The sequence below is a fragment of the Pecten maximus genome, chromosome 14 (genome assembly GCF_902652985.1).
Source record: "Pecten maximus chromosome 14, xPecMax1.1, whole genome shotgun sequence".
Lineage (NCBI taxonomy): Eukaryota > Metazoa > Mollusca > Bivalvia > Pectinida > Pectinidae > Pecten > Pecten maximus.
The window spans coordinates 22,647,633-22,661,856 of record NC_047028.1 but is presented as its reverse complement, the minus strand read 5'-3'; positions in this window follow the sequence as shown (position 1 = coordinate 22,661,856).

The window sequence follows — 14,224 nt, the reverse complement described above, 5'->3', positions numbered from 1 at the left end:
ACGTAATAAAGTACAGCTGTGTTAGAACGTCACTGTACACTGAGGTACATCCTGGATATATATAACATCGAATATTAAATAAGCATCATTATTTTTTGAAACTGCATTATGCTTGAAAAACAACCATCCGAGGTATTGTCGTACCTCAATTTTGCTTACCAGTACACATACACGCTACACCTCAACTTAATTACCGCCGTGATTACAAAACATATATTAATCGTAACGTATCGGCCAATTCCGCCAAGGTTTGGAATGCTTCCTTGCCTTCACGGAATCGACCGAGATGTTACGATTGGATCGTTTGCATAAGTGACGTATCCATTTATTTATATATTTATATATATATATATTTATTATATATTATTGTACAATGCTGATTGTCTTTTAAAAAACGTATCCGAATTACAGATTATAAAATTTCATATTATGATACAGTCAGTGTATTTGAACACATGCCGATATATACATTTTGTATGTACACTATAACCTTATCAATTGTACAGCGTTGGCTGTTCAAGTAGCATATACTATTATCAGCGCTAAATACAGTTCAGCAAATAATTTGTTCAACGTTAAATACAGTTATAGCAAATACTTGCGCATATCTGCTGAAACCTGATGATGCACTAATTCAAGTACGTCTTAGGGTGTAATGGTATGGTAATACAAGTGTAATAATTTCTATTAATGCATGCTAATACTGGATTGGTAGTGCTGTATAGTGTCTATATATGTCAGTTTAGGATTGTATGATGAATCTAAAAGTGTTTAGGATATCATTGTATTATATATTATAAAGTGCAAATTAACAATGGATTTTACTGAATGTTAATTCTAGTTGTACACAATAGTGTGTCTGAGTTTGTGAATGAATCTTGAAATAGTAATTCAGAACATTAATACGAGTGGACGTTGTCGCCATAGTTCCAGACGTGATAGAATACTTGTTATCAGATATGAGTATAATTGACTTAGTAATTGGTTGTTAAATTCATTAACTTATCTTGAAATGTTTGTCTGGATCACAGATTAGTCTAATCATGCTGTTAAATACATGTAGACTTGGAGACAGAGGGATACCAAACCGCTCTTACATGAAATGTTATGACTACAGACGCACGTGGTGAACAGGATGTATTGTTATTGTCTCCCATTGTTTTTATTTCACCTGTTTCACCTGTCAATAATTCTCTGTCGCTCTCTAGGGGCAGGGACTGAATATATTATTATACAAACGATTGCTTATAGATTGTGCAATCAATGTTAAATGTGAAAAACAATTGAAAATAATTACTTGCTTTCAAAGTAAAATCAATTGTCGGGTAAACACATCCGCACAGGTAGTTTGGATATAGTGATTACACCTGTACAGGTAGTTAGGATAGTGGACACTCCTGTACAGGTAGTAAGGTTAGTGGACACACCTGTACAAGTAGTTAGGTTAGTGGACACACCTGTACATGTAGTTAGGTTAGTGGACACTCCTGTACAGGTAGTCAGGTTAGTGGACACACCTGTACAGGTAGTTAGGTTAGTGGACACATCTGTACAGGTAGTCAGGTTAGTGGACACACCTGTACATGTAGTTAGGTTAGTGGACACTCCTGTACAGGTAGTTAGGTTAGTGGAAACTCTTGTACAGGTAGAATGGTTAGTGGACACACCTGTACAGGTAGTTAGGTTAGTGGACACACCTGTACAGGTAGTTAGGATAGTGGAGACACCTGTTCAGGTAGTTAGGTTAGTGGACACACCTGTACAGGTAGTCAGGTTAGTGGACACACCTGTACAGGTAGTTAGGTTAGTGGACACTCCTGTACAGGTAGTTAGGTTAGTGGACACTCCTGTATAGGTAGTCAGGTTAGTGGACACACCTGTACATGTAGTTAGGTTAGTGGACACTCCTGTAAAGGTAGTTAGGTAAGTGGACACTCCTGTACAGGTAGTTAGGTTTGTGGACACACCTGTACAGGTAGTTAGGTTAGTGGGCACTCCTGTACAGGTAGTTAGGTTAGAGGACACACCTGTACAGGTAGTTAGGTTAGTGGACACTCCTGTACAGGTAGTTAGGTAAGTGGACACTCCTGTACAGGTAGTTAGGTTTGTTGACACTCCTGTACAGGTAGTTAGGTTTGTGGACATACCTGTACAGGTAGTTAGGTTAGTGGACACACCTGTACAGGTAGTTAGGTTAGTGGACACACCTGTACAGGTAGTTAGGTTAGTGGACACTCCTGTACAGGTAGTTAGGTTAGTGGACACACCTGTACAGGTAGTTAGGTTAGTGGACACTCCTGTACAGGTAGTTAGGTTAGTGGACACACCTGTACAGGTAGTTAGGTTAGTGGACACACCTGTACAGGTAGATAGGTTAGTGGACATACCTGTACAGGTAGTTAGGTTAGTGGACACATCTGTACAGGTAGTAAGGTTAGTGGACACTCCTGTACAGGTAGTTAGGTTAGTGGACACACCTGTACAGGTAGTTAGGTTAGTGGACACTCCTGTACAGGTAGTTAGGATAGTAGACACAGCTGTTCGGGTAGTTAGGTTAGTGGACACTCCTGTACAGGTAGTTAGGTTAGTGGAAACTCTTGTACAGGTAGAATGGTTAGTGGACACACCTGTACAGGTAGTTAGGTTAGTGGACACACCTGTACAGGTAGTTAGGATAGTGGAGACACCTGTTCAGGTAGTTAGGTTAGTGGACACACCTGTACAGGTAGTCAGGTTAGTGGACACACCTGTACAGGTAGTTAGGTTAGTGGACACTCCTGTACAGGTAGTTAGGTTAGTGGACACTCCTGTATAGGTAGTCAGGTTAGTGGACACACCTGTACATGTAGTTAGGTTAGTGGACACTCCTGTACAGGTAGTTAGGTATGTGGACACTCCTGTACAGGTAGTTAGGTTTGTGGACACACCTGTACAGGTAGTTAGGTTAGTGGGCACTCCTGTACAGGTAGTTAGGTTAGACGACACACCTGTACAGGTAGTTAGGTTAGTGGACACTCCTGTACAGGTAGTTAGGTAAGTGGACACTCCTGTACAGGTAGTTAGGTTTGTTGACACTCCTGTACAGGTAGTTAGGTTTTTGGACATACCTGTACAGGTAGTTAGGTTAGTGGACACACCTGTACACGTAGTTAGGTTAGTGGACACTCCTGTACAGGTAGTTAGGTTAGTGGACATATCTGTACAGGTAGTTAGGTTAGTGGACATATTTGTACAGGTAGTTAGGTTAGTGGACACACATGTTCGGGTAGTTAGGTTAGTGGACACACATGTACAGGTAGTTAGGTTTGTGGACACACCTGTACAGGTAGTTAGGTTAGTGGACATATCTGTACAGGTAGTTAGGTTAGTGGACACACATGTACAGGTAGCTAGGTTAGTGGACACTCCTGTACAGGTAGTAAGGTTAGTGGACACACATGTACAGGTAGTTAGGTTAGTGGACACACCTGTACAGGTAGTTAGGTTAGTGGACATATCTGTACAGGTAGTAAGGTTAGTGGATACACCAGTACAGGTAGTTAGGTTAGTGGACACACCTATACAGGTAGTAAGGTTAGTGGACACACCAGTACAGGTAGTTAGGTTAGTGGACACACCTGTACATGTAGTAAGGTTAGTGGACACACCTGTACAGGTAAATAGGTTATTGGACACTCCTGTACAGGTAGTTAGGTTAGTGGACACATCTGTACAGGTAGTTAGGTTAGTGGACACACCTGTACAGGTAGTTAGGTTAGTGGACACATCTTTACATGTAGTTAGGTAAGTGGACACATCTGTACAGGTAGTAAGGTTAGTGGACACACCAGTACAGGTAGCTAGGTTAGTGGACACACCTGTACAGGTAGTTAGGTTAGTGGACACACCTGTACAGGTAGTTAGGTTAGTGGACACACCTGTACAGGTAGTCAGGTTAGTGGACACACCTGTACAGGTAGTTAGGTTAGTGGACACACCTGCACAGGTACTTAGGTTAGTGGACACTCCTGTACAGGTAGTTAGGTTAGTGGACACACCTGTACAGGTAGTTAGGTTAGTGGACACACCTGTACAGGTAGTTAGGTTAGTGGACACACCTGCACAGGTACTTAGGTTAGTGGACACTCATGTACAGGTAGTGAGGTTAGTGGACACACCTGTACAGGTAGTTAGGTTAGTGGACACATCTGTACAGGTAGCTAGGTTAGTGGACACTCATGTATAGGTACTTAGGTTAGTGGACACATCTGTACAGGTACTTAGGTTAGTGGACACTCCTGTACAGGTAGTTAGGATAGTGGACACATCTGTACAGGTAATTAGGTTAGTGGACACTCCTGTACAGGTAGTAAGGTTAGTGGACACTCCTATACATGTAGTAAGGTTAGTGGACACACCTGTACAAGTAGTTAGGTTAGTGGACACAACTGTACAGATAGTTAGGTTAGTTGGCACTCCTGTACAGGTAGTTAGGTTAGTGGACACACCTGTACAGGTAGTTAGGTTAGTGGACACTCCTGTACAGGTAGTTAGGTAAGTGGACACACCTGTACAGGTAGTTAGGTTAGTGGACACACCTGTACAGGTAGTTAGGTTAGTGGACACTCCTGTACAGGTAGTTAGGTTTGTGGACACACCTGTACAGGTAGTTAGGTAAGTGGACACTCCTGTACAGGTAGTTAGGTTAGTGGACACACCTGTACAGGTAGTTAGGTTAGTGGACACACCTGTACAGGTAGATAGGTTAGTGGACATACCTGTACAGGTAGTTAGGTTAGTGGACACATCTGTACCGGTAGTAAGGTTAGTGGACACTCCTGTACAGGTAGTTAGGTTAGTGGACACACCTGTACAGGTAGTTAGGTTAGTGGACACTCCTGTACAGGTAGTTAGGATAGTAGACACAGCTGTTCGGGTAGTTAGGTTAGTGGACACTCCTGTACAGGTAGTTAGGTTAGTGGAAACTCTTGTACAGGTAGAATGGTTAGTGGACACACCTGTACAGGTAGTTAGGTTAGTGGACACACCTGTACAGGTAGTTAGGATAGTGGAGACACCTGTTCAGGTAGTTAGGTTAGTGGACACACCTGTACAGGTAGTCAGGTTAGTGGACACACCTGTACAGGTAGTTAGGTTAGTGGACACTCCTGTACAGGTAGTTAGGTTAGTGGACACTCCTGTATAGGTAGTCAGGTTAGTGGACACACCTGTACATGTAGTTAGGTTAGTGGACACTCCTGTACAGGTAGTTAGGTTAGTGGACACACCTGTACAGGTAGTTAGGTTAGTGGACACACCTGTACAGGTAGATAGGTTAGTGGACATACCTGTACAGGTAGTTAGGTTAGTGGACACATCTGTACCGGTAGTAAGGTTAGTGGACACTCCTGTACAGGTAGTTAGGTTAGTGGACACACCTGTACAGGTAGTTAGGTTAGTGGACACTCCTGTACAGGTAGTTAGGATAGTAGACACAGCTGTTCGGGTAGTTAGGTTAGTGGACACTCCTGTACAGGTAGTTAGGTTAGTGGAAACTCTTGTACAGGTAGAATGGTTAGTGGACACACCTGTACAGGTAGTTAGGTTAGTGGACACACCTGTACAGGTAGTTAGGATAGTGGAGACACCTGTTCAGGTAGTTAGGTTAGTGGACACACCTGTACAGGTAGTCAGGTTAGTGGACACACCTGTACAGGTAGTTAGGTTAGTGGACACTCCTGTACAGGTAGTTAGGTTAGTGGACACTCCTGTATAGGTAGTCAGGTTAGTGGACACACCTGTACATGTAGTTAGGTTAGTGGACACTCCTGTAAAGGTAGTTAGGTAAGTGGACACTCCTGTACAGGTAGTTAGGTTTGTGGACACACCTGTACAGGTAGTTAGGTTAGTGGGCACTCCTGTACAGGTAGTTAGGTTAGAGGACACACCTGTACAGGTAGTTAGGTTAGTGGACACTCCTGTACAGGTAGTTAGGTAAGTGGACACTCCTGTACAGGTAGTTAGGTTTGTTGACACTCCTGTACAGGTAGTTAGGTTTGTGGACATACCTGTACAGGTAGTTAGGTTAGTGGACACACCTGTACAGGTAGTTAGGTTAGTGGACACACCTGTACAGGTAGTTAGGTTAGTGGACACTCCTGTACAGGTAGTTAGGTTTGTGGACACACCTGTACAGGTAGTTAGGTTAGTGGACACTCCTGTACAGGTAGTTAGGTTAGTGGACACACCTGTACAGGTAGTTAGGTTAGTGGACACACCTGTACAGGTAGATAGGTTAGTGGACATACCTGTACAGGTAGTTAGGTTAGTGGACACATCTGTACCGGTAGTAAGGTTAGTGGACACTCCTGTACAGGTAGTTAGGTTAGTGGACACACCTGTACAGGTAGTTAGGTTAGTGGACACTCCTGTACAGGTAGTTAGGATAGTAGACACAGCTGTTCGGGTAGTTAGGTTAGTGGACACTCCTGTACAGGTAGTTAGGTTAGTGGAAACTCTTGTACAGGTAGAATGGTTAGTGGACACACCTGTACAGGTAGTTAGGTTAGTGGACACACCTGTACAGGTAGTTAGGATAGTGGAGACACCTGTTCAGGTAGTTAGGTTAGTGGACACACCTGTACAGGTAGTCAGGTTAGTGGACACACCTGTACAGGTAGTTAGGTTAGTGGACACTCCTGTACAGGTAGTTAGGTTAGTGGACACTCCTGTATAGGTAGTCAGGTTAGTGGACACACCTGTACATGTAGTTAGGTTAGTGGACACTCCTGTACAGGTAGTTAGGTATGTGGACACTCCTGTACAGGTAGTTAGGTTTGTGGACACACCTGTACAGGTAGTTAGGTTAGTGGGCACTCCTGTACAGGTAGTTAGGTTAGACGACACACCTGTACAGGTAGTTAGGTTAGTGGACACTCCTGTACAGGTAGTTAGGTAAGTGGACACTCCTGTACAGGTAGTTAGGTTTGTTGACACTCCTGTACAGGTAGTTAGGTTTTTGGACATACCTGTACAGGTAGTTAGGTTAGTGGACACACCTGTACACGTAGTTAGGTTAGTGGACACTCCTGTACAGGTAGTTAGGTTAGTGGACACACCTGTACATGTAGCTAGGTTAGTGGACACTCCTGTACAGGTAGTTAGGTTAGTGGACACACCTGTACATGTAGCTAGGTTAGTGGACACACCTGTACAGGTAGTTAGGTAATTGGACACACCTGTACAGGTAGTTAGGTTAGTGGACACTCCTGTACAGGTAGTTAGGATAGTGGACACACCTGTACAGGTAGATAGGTTAGTGGACATACCTGTACAGGTAGATAGGTTAGTGGATATACCTGTACAGGTAGTTAAGTTAGTGGACATACCTGTACAGGTAGTTAGGTTAGTAGACACTCCTGTACAGGTAGTTAGGTTAGTGGACACACCTGTACAGGTAGTAAGGTTAGTGGACACACACTGTACAGTAAGCTGTACGGTAAGTAATGTTAGTGGACACACCTGTACAGGTAGTTAGGTTAGTGGACACTCCTGTACAGGTAGTCAGGTTAGTGGACACTCCTGTACAGGTAGTTAGGTTAGTGGACACACCTGTACAGGTAGTTAGGTTAGTGGACACATCTGTACAGATAGCTATGTTAGTGGACACTCCTCTACAGGTACTTAGGTTAGTGGACACACCTGTACAGGTAGTTAGGTTAGTGGACACACCTGTACAGATAGTTAGGTTAGTGGACACACCTGTACAGGTAGTTAGGTTAGTGGACATACCTGTACAGGTAGCTAGGTTAGTGGACACACCTGTACAGGTAGTTAGGTTTGTGGACACATCTGTACAGGTAGCTAGGTTAGTGGACACTCTTCTACAGGTACTTAGGTTAGTGGACACACCTGTACAGGTAGTTAGGTTAGTGGACACACCTGTACAGGTAGTTAGGTTAGTGGACACACCTGTACAGGTAGTTAGGTTAGTGGACACACCTGTAGAAGTAGTTAGGTTAGTGGACACTCTTCTACAGGTAGTTAGGTTAGTGGACACACCTGTACAGGTAGTAAGGTTAGTGGACACTCCTGTACAGGTAGTTAGGTTAGTGGACACTCTTCTACAGGTAGTTAGGTTAGTGGACACACCTGTACAGGTAGTTAGGTTAGTAGACACACATGTACATGTAGATAGGTTAGTGGTCACACCTGTACAGGTAGTTAGGTTAGTGGACACACCTGTACAGGTAGTTAGGTTAGTGGACACATCTGTACAGGTAGCTAGGTTAGTGAACACTCTTCTACGGGTACTTAGGTTAGTGGACACACCTGTACAGGTAGTTAGGTTAGTGGACACACCAGTACAGGTAGTTAGGTTAGTGGACACACCTGTACAGGTAGTTAGGTTAGTGGACACATCTGTACAGGTAGCTAGGTTAGTGGACACTCTTCTACAGGTACTTTGGATAGTGGACACTCCTGTACAGGTAGTCAGGTTAGTGGACACTCCTGTACAGGTAGCTAGGTTAGTGGGCACTCCTGTACAGGTAGTAAGGTTAGTGGACACACCTGTACAGGTAGTTAGGTTAGTGGATACTCCTGTACAGGTAGTCAGGTTAGTGGACACATCTGTACAGGTAGTTAGGTTAGTGGACACACCTGTACAGGTAGTTAGGTTAGTGGACACACCTGTACAGGTAGTCAGGTTAGTGGACACACCTGTACAGGTAGTTAGGTTAGTGGACACTCCTGTACAGGTACACAGTGTAGTTAGGTTAGTGGTAACACCTGTACAGGTACACAGTGTAGTTAGGTTAGTGGTCACACCTGTACTGGTAGTTAGGTTAGTGGTCACACCTGTACAGGTAGTTAGGTTAGTGGTCACACCTGTACAGGTAGTTAGGTAAGTGGACACACCTGTACAGGTAGTAATGTTAGTGGACACTCCTGTACAGGTAGTTAGGTTAGTGGACACTCCTGTACAGGTAGTTAGGTTAGTGGACACACCTGTACAGGTAGTTAGGTTAGTGGACATATCTGTACAGGTAGTAAGGTTAGTGGACACACCAGTACAGGTAGTTATGTTAGTGGACACACCTGTACAGGTAGTTATGTTAGTGGACACACCTGTACAGGTAGTTAGGTTAGTGGACACACCTGTACAGGTAGTTAGGTTAGTGGACATACCTGTACAGGTAGTTAGGTTAGTGGACACACCTGTACATGTAGTTAGGTTAGTGGACACACCTGTACAGGTAGTTAGGTTAGTGGACATACCTGTACAGGTAGTTAGGTTAGTGGACACACCTGTACAGGTAGTTAGGATAGTGGACACATCTGTACAGGTAGTTAGGTTAGTGGACATACCTGTACAGGTAGTTAGGTTAGTAGACACTCCTGTACAGGTAGTTAGGTTAGTGGACACACCTGTACAGGTAGTAAGGTTAGTGGACACACACTGTACAGTAAGCTGTACGGTAAGTAATGTTAGTGGACACACCTGTACAGGTAGTTAGGTTAGTGGACACTCCTGTACAGGTAGTCAGGTTAGTGGACACTCCTGTACAGGTAGTTAGGTTAGTGGACACACCTGTACAGGTAGTTAGGTTAGTGGACACATCTGTACAGATAGCTATGTTAGTGGACACTCCTCTACAGGTACTTAGGTTAGTGGACACACCTGTACAGGTAGTTAGGTTAGTGGACACACCTGTACAGATAGTTAGGTTAGTGGACACACCTGTACAGGTAGTTAGGTTAGTGGACATACCTGTACAGGTAGCTAGGTTAGTGGACACACCTGTACAGGTAGTTAGGTTAGTGGACACATCTGTACAGGTAGCTAGGTTAGTGGACACTCTTCTACAGGTACTTAGGTTAGTGGACACACCTGTACAGGTAGTTAGGTTAGTGGACACACCTGTACAGGTAGTTAGGTTAGTGGACACACCTGTACAGGTAGTTAGGTTAGTGGACACACCTGTAGAAGTAGTTAGGTTAGTGGACACTCTTCTACAGGTAGTTAGGTTAGTGGACACACCTGTACAGGTAGTAAGGTTAGTGGACACTCCTGTACAGGTAGTTAGGTTAGTGGACACTCTTCTACAGGTAGTTAGGTTAGTGGACACACCTGTACAGGTAGTTAGGTTAGTAGACACACATGTACATGTAGATAGGTTAGTGGTCACACCTGTACAGGTAGTTAGGTTAGTGGACACACCTGTACAGGTAGTTAGGTTAGTGGACACATCTGTACAGGTAGCTAGGTTAGTGAACACTCTTCTACGGGTACTTAGGTTAGTGGACACACCTGTACAGGTAGTTAGGTTAGTGGACACACCAGTACAGGTAGTTAGGTTAGTGGACACACCTGTACAGGTAGTTAGGTTAGTGGACACATCTGTACAGGTAGCTAGGTTAGTGGACACTCTTCTACAGGTACTTAGGATAGTGGACACTCCTGTACAGGTAGTCAGGTTAGTGGACACTCCTGTACAGGTAGCTAGGTTAGTGGGCACTCCTGTACAGGTAGTAAGGTTAGTGGACACACCTGTACAGGTAGTTAGGTTAGTGGATACTCCTGTACAGGTAGTCAGGTTAGTGGACACATCTGTACAGGTAGTTAGGTTAGTGGACACACCTGTACAGGTAGTTAGGTTAGTGGACACACCTGTACAGGTAGTTAGGTTAGTGGACACACCTGTACAGGTAGTTAGGTTAGTGGACACTCCTGTACAGGTACACAGTGTAGTTAGGTTAGTGGTAACACCTGTACAGGTACACAGTGTAGTTAGGTTAGTGGTCACACCTGTACTGGTAGTTAGGTTAGTGGTCACACCTGTACAGGTAGTTAGGTTAGTGGTCACACCTGTACAGGTAGTTAGGTAAGTGGACACACCTGTACAGGTAGTAATGTTAGTGGACACTCCTGTACAGGTAGTTAGGTTAGTGGACACTCCTGTACAGGTAGTTAGGTTAGTGGACACACCTGTACAGGTAGTTAGGTTAGTGGACATATCTGTACAGGTAGTAAGGTTAGTGGACACACCAGTACAGGTAGTTATGTTAGTGGACACACCTGTACAGGTAGTTATGTTAGTGGACACACCTGTACAGGTAGTTAGGTTAGTGGACACACCTGTACAGGTAGTTAGGTTAGTGGACATACCTGTACAGGTAGTTAGGTTAGTGGACACACCTGTACATGTAGTTAGGTTAGTGGACACACCTGTACAGGTAGTTAGGTTAGTGGACATACCTGTACAGGTAGTTAGGTTAGTGGACACACCTGTACAGGTAGTTAGGATAGTGGACACATCTGTACAGGTAGTTAGGTTAGTGGACACTCCTGTACAGGTAGTCAGGTTAGTGGACACACCTGTACAGGTAGTTAGGTTAGTGGACACTCCTGTACAGGTAGTTATGCCCCTGTCACACTTGACCGGATTGGTGTACCGGACATCAACGGATATAATTTTTTGTTATCCGGTGGTATACGGTGGCAAAGTTGTCAGTCCGGTAGAAAAATCCAAACTGACGACGTACTTGCACCGAATATGGAACGGATAAAACGTACCAATAACGAACATGTAACGTACGGCTACCGTACTACCAACCGGGTGTCTCCGAATGAGTAACGAACAACAAACGAACATGAACCGGTGAATCAGGACGTGTACAGGATGCATTCCGGACAAACCGAACACCTAACGGACATTAACGCGCGCGTGCAGAAAAAAAACAAGATATATGCATTTCTCCGGCGATCAGTTGTCAAAAAGTTGCAGTGCTGACTGCCTCGCCAAAATGCCTCGCGGCAGAAAAATAAAAAAAAAAACGTTCCTGCAAAAGTGACACAGAAGAAGTGTCTGTCGATGCTGTTGATGCTGTTGCACAGGAAACCGAAACTGAAACTGAAACAGAACATGATAAAGGTGGTGATGATATGCCTGCGATAATTAATCAGTTTCTGTCGGTAGTCAGTTCCTCCCCCTGTAGGTATCCTGTAGGTATTCTGTATTCGTCCGTTCTGTGCGTGTTATCCGTTTTCAATCCGTTTGTCTATTCGTCGTGTCCGGTGTTAATCCTGCAAGCATCCTGTGTTTGTCCGTTATGTGTCCGTTATGTGTTCGTTATGTGTGCGTTCAAGTTCCATCAACGGACTGGGTAACGCATGCTCCCCGTACACCTACCGCATATAAACGAACAATGACAGGATATATACAGGACAAAACGGACATGCACAGGACAGCCAACGAATATTCTTATCCGTTACTGTCCGTTTTCCAACGGATACCACCGGACGCACCGTACATCACCTGACATGAAACGAATGAACCGAACATAAAACGGACATAAAACGGATATTGACGAACATCACCGGATATCCAAAAATGTTATCCGTTTCACGTCCGGTGGCCCAATCCGGTAAAGTGTGACAGGGGCATAAGGTCACACATGCCTGTACAATTCTGCACATACATTGTATAGTAAATTTGTATTCCACACACACGTACAGGCAGACATCATGTTAGCAGACTTGTAGATACAGTTAGGATTGCGGATACACGTTAGTTATGTTAATAGACACACAATAAAGACAGACAAAACGAAGATGGTCTTAACTCATAAACAGAGTCTATACCATGATGGTTGAAATGATAATTAAAACAAAACAAAACAACAACAAAACCATACGATCCTGTATGATGACTTAATGTGTTTTCCAAACTGAAAGTCCATCCATCGATAAGTCACCGTACACCAAATGTTGAACACTTCTGAAACTACCAATATATATGTCTTAACTTCAAGAAATATTTCAATATGATTACAGAATATCTTAAACTTCCAAAACGATAAACTAAACAGTCAATATTTGCTTAGCGATTTTAGCGTTCCTTGCATTACATCACAGAATCGAACCCCCGCCCTAGCGTACAGAGTTAATGATCTCGGTCTAGCGACCGAAGCGGACGACAACGTTTCAATGAACCATGCAGTGGCGTAGGAAGCGGGGGGGCAGGGGGGGGGGGGGGGGGGGGGCAATTGCCCCCCCACTTTTTACAGTGGGGGGCAAACATATCTTTTTGCCCCCCCACTTTTTGACATCCAAAATCTAAAAAAGGGGAAAAAACACGAATTTATATATTCATTTCGATAAATATCTGTATATTTTCGAACCGATAATGTTTTCTTGAAGGCAACGATAAAAACTTTATCTTGTACATCCGGAACATTCCGACTTTTATACTAGTATATCAATCCTCAGACCTGTGTGTCGGTCGTCTGCAATAGAGCCTGGTAAGTCAATATTTATATCTTAATACGAAATTTTGCTTAACCTCATCACATAGATTCAATAAGTTGATGATAATTTGTGAAGTTAATTGAGTTCATAATGAGAACAAGACAGAAACACAACATGAATAAGAATGCGCGGTTTTAATGTGAATAGAGTGATACTAATTACCGACAGGTACGAGGAAATACAAAAAAAATTCGACTCGCGCCTACGGCGCTAGCTGTATCACTAAATTACTGCCCCCCCCCCCCCCCCCTTTCGATTGCAGATCCACAGGGGGGCTTCGCCACCCTGGGACCCGCTGGGCGGCCCCCAGACCTCTCGCAAAAAGGGGAAAAAAATCGGCTCGCGCCTACGGCGCTAGCATGATCACTTAATTACTGGACCCCCCTTCCGAAAACTCCTGGATCCGCGCCTGATCCCGAATTATTGGAAATGTGCTATATTCATTTTCCGCGGAGGGCTAAGACCCCCTTGAACACCCTATCAGGGCGCTGCCCTGGACCCGCTGGGCTCAGACCCCTCGTTAAAAAAAAAAAAAAAAAAAATTGGTTCGCGCCTACGGCGCTCGCTGGTCGGCCCCTCAGACCCCTCGTTAAAAAAAAAAAAAAGCAAAAATAATCGGCTCGCGCCTACGGCGCTCGCATTATTAATAAGTTACTGGACCCCCCGCCCTTTCGAAAATCCTGGCCGGGCCTAGTGATTCATGTTTTGCCATAAATAATATATCCTGATTTGCGTCAATAACTTATTTTGTACTACATAAATTATCAAAATTATCATGGGATGTTGAAATGATAATTATTGGCTAATTTTGCGGAGATGGCATACGATTTGTTTAGTGCGTAAAATTTTAGGTTAAAAAAAATTTTGCCCCCCCACTTTTTGACGACTTCCTACGCCACTGCCATGTCTATATGAATTAATGAGGTCTACCTT